Source organism: Macaca thibetana, chromosome 10 (genome assembly GCF_024542745.1).
Source record: "Macaca thibetana thibetana isolate TM-01 chromosome 10, ASM2454274v1, whole genome shotgun sequence".
Classification (NCBI taxonomy): domain Eukaryota; kingdom Metazoa; phylum Chordata; class Mammalia; order Primates; family Cercopithecidae; genus Macaca; species Macaca thibetana.
Genome location: NC_065587.1, coordinates 94149608 through 94152976, shown reverse-complemented (window position 1 = coordinate 94152976; position 3369 = coordinate 94149608). Strand labels below are relative to the sequence as shown.

The following is a 3369-nucleotide window of genomic DNA, read 5'->3' as shown; positions in this document are numbered from 1 at the left end:
GAGGCCTCAGGAAGCTTCCAGTCATGGTGGAAGGTGAAGGGAGAGCAGGTACTGAGAGCGGGAGCGAGGGAGGCAGGGAGATGCCACACATCTTTAAACTACCAGATCTCTCATGGACTCAGAGCAAGAGCTCAGTCATTATTGTGAGGACAGCATCAAGCCATTCATGCCCGGTTTGCCCCCAGGACCTAAACACCTCCCATCAGGACTTACCTCCAACATGGGATCACATTTCAACATGAGATTTGGAGGGGACGGACATCCAAACCACAGCAGATTGGAAACAACCTAAGTGTCTATTGATAGGAGGCTGGTTAAGCTGCCACACACTCATCGCTGGGGTCGTGTGTGCCCACAGCGGGTGGCGTGGCAGGATCAGGACTGAGCGAGGCTGGGATCTCACAGATGTTGTGGCAGAGGGACCAGAGGGTTCAACCCTGAGAGCAGGAGAACAGTCACTAGACTGATTCCAGACCCCACATGGGTGTCGATGGATTTCTTGTATCGGCAGAGCCTGGCAGGGCAACCCAGCCATGGGGAAGATGACAGGCTTCCCAGTCAGGCTGACTTGGGCTTCATGTCAGCTCCAGTATCTGCATCTGAGACCTCAACTTCCCCAACATTAAAACAAAATTGCTTATTCCTTCAAAGAGCTGTTTGTCAATGAAACCTATAGGAAGATGTGATTTTTTTTTTTTAACCTATCAGATTGTAAAAAATATCTAAAAGTTGGATAATGTGCTGTGGATGAAACCAACGTATATGTATATCTTATAATATCACAATAGTATGCAAAAACTTTCCTTCCGGATAGCTCTGTTCCTCCCCTCTTTATGCTGTTATTATCACAAATTACATCTTTAAACATTTTGTACTCATCAAGATAGATATATAATTATCGTATTGTGCAAATTGTGTATTATTGGTCTTTTATACCAAATGAAGGGGAATGAAGTTAAATACAAAAATTGATTAATATTAACTTTTTATTTACTGATACAGTTACCATTATTGGTACTTTTTATTTCTTCATATTGATTTTAGTCTAGCATCCTTTTGTTTTAGCCTTAAGGACTCTCTAGTATTTCTTGTTGGTTAGATCTGCTACTGAAGAACTCTTCCAGTTTTTGTTTATTTGAAAATGTCTTAATTTCCCCTTTACTTAAAAAGATGACTTTATTGGCCAGGCACGGTGGCTCACGCCTGTAATCCCAGCACTTTGGGAGGCTGAGGCGGGCAGATCACAAGGTCAGGAGATTGAGACCATTCTGGCCAACATGGTGAAACCCCGCATCTACTAAAAAAAAATACAAAAAATTAGCCGGACGTGGTGGTGGGCGCCTGTAGACCCAGCTACTCGGGAGGCTGAGGCAGGAGAATGGTGTGAAGCTGGGAGGCGGAGCTTGCAGTGAGCCGAGATCATACCACTGCACTCTAGCCTGGGCGACAGAGTGAGATTTTCTCAAAAGTAAAAAAAAAGACTTTATTTTCTAGAGCCGGTTTTGGTTCATGGCAATATTGAGCAGGATAGAAGAGAGATCCCACACGCCCTCCGCTTCTGCCGTGCACAGCCTCCTTCACCATCAGTGTCCTGCCCCAGCTTGGTGCTTTCATTGTACTTGTTTTTTTTTTTTTTTTTTTTTTTTTTTTTTTTTGAGACGGAGTCTTGCTGTGTCGCCCGGGCTGGAGTGCAGTGGCCGGATCTCAGCTCACTGCAAGCTCCGCCTCCCGGGTTTACGCCATTCTCCTGCCTCAGCCTCCCGAGTAGCTGGGACTACAGGCGCCCGCCACCTCGCCCGGCTAGTTTTTTGTATTTTTTATTAGAGACGGGGTTTCACGGTGTTAGCCAGGATGGTCTCGATCTCCTGACCTCGTGATCCGCCCGTCTCGGCCTCCCAAAGTGCTGGAATTACAGGCTTGAGCCACCGCGCCCGGCCTCATTGTACTTGTTGAACCCACATCGACACGTCATCCCCCTCCAGAGACCAAGGTTTATATTAGGGTTTATTCTTGGTGTTGTACATTCTGTGGGTTTTAACAAATGTAAAATGACATGCATCCGCTATTGTAGTATATTACGGAAAAGTTCTACTAACCTGAAATTCCTCTGTACTCCCCCTGTTCATCCCTCCTTTCCCTCCACTCCTGGCAACCACTGATCTTTTTACCATCTCCACACTTTTCGCTTTTACAAAGTCATATAGTTGGAATTGTATAGAATGTAGCCTTTCACATTGCCTTCTGTCACTTAGCAATATGCATCTAAGATTCCTTCATGTATTTTCATGCCTTCATAGTTCAGAAATTTTCTTTTTTCTTTTTCTTCTTTTCATGTTAGATGAGTAATGCCCCCATCATCATAACAAGGTTTCAGGGTAGCACATCTCACACATGCATGTGAACACCCAGCTATCACACTTAGGAACTACAAGAGGATCACTCATTTCTTCTTAGTGCTGAATAATAGTCCATTATCTGATGTACCACAGTTTATCTATTCAGCTACTGAAAGACATCTTAGTTGCACCCAAGTTTTGGCAGTTCTGAATGAAGCTGCGATAAATATCCAGGTACAGTTTTTGTGTGGACATAAGTTTTCAACTTATTTAAGGAAATACCAAGGAGTACAATTGTTGGATTGCATTGTAAGAATATGTTTGGTTTTGTAAGAAACTGCCAAACTGTCTTCCAGAGAGGCTGTCCCATTTACATTCCCAGCAGCAGTGAACATGAGTTTCAGTTGCTCCTGGTTCTTGTCAGTATTTGGTGGTATTAGTATTTTGCATTTTGGCTATGCTAATGGGTGTGTCATGGTGTCTCTTCGTTTTGTTTGTGGTTCCCGTGGGGCATATAATGTTGAGCATCTTCATATGCATATTTGCCATTTGCATATGTTCTTAGGTGAGATGTTCACGTCTTCTGCCCATTGTCCAATTGAGGTTTTTTTCTTATTATTGAGTTTTTGTTGTTGTTGTTGTTTTTTGAGACAGAGTCTTGCTCTTGTTGCCCAGGCTGGAGTGCAGTGGCGCGATCTCGGCTCACTGCAACCTTGCCTCCTGGGTTCAAGTGATTCTTCTGCCTCAGCCTCCCGAGTAGCTGGGATTACAGCCGTGTACCACCACGCCTGGCTAGTTTTGTATTTTTAGTAGAGATGAAGTTTCACCATGTTGGTCAGGCTGGTCTTGAGCTCCTCACCTCAGGTGATCCACCCACCTTGGCCTCCCAAAGTACTGGCATTATAGGTGTGAGCCACCATGGCCGGCCTTGTTGAGTTTTAAGAGTTCTTTGGGCCAGGTGCTCACACCTGTAATCCCAGCACTGTGGGAGACTGAGGCAGGTGGATCACATGAGGTCAGGAGTTTGAGACCA

At 44.8% G+C, this 3369-nt stretch overlaps 1 non-coding gene across 1 annotated transcript; it reads right to left on the bottom strand.

Annotated features, from left to right (window-relative positions):
• Nucleotides 1-2332: 2332 nt before the first annotated feature.
• On the bottom strand, nucleotides 2333-2437 carry LOC126929945 (small nucleolar RNA U13). Its single transcript, XR_007717376.1, has one exon. It is a non-coding gene; the product is annotated as a small nucleolar RNA U13 (small nucleolar RNA).
• Between the last annotated feature and the right edge of the window lie 932 nt (nucleotides 2438-3369).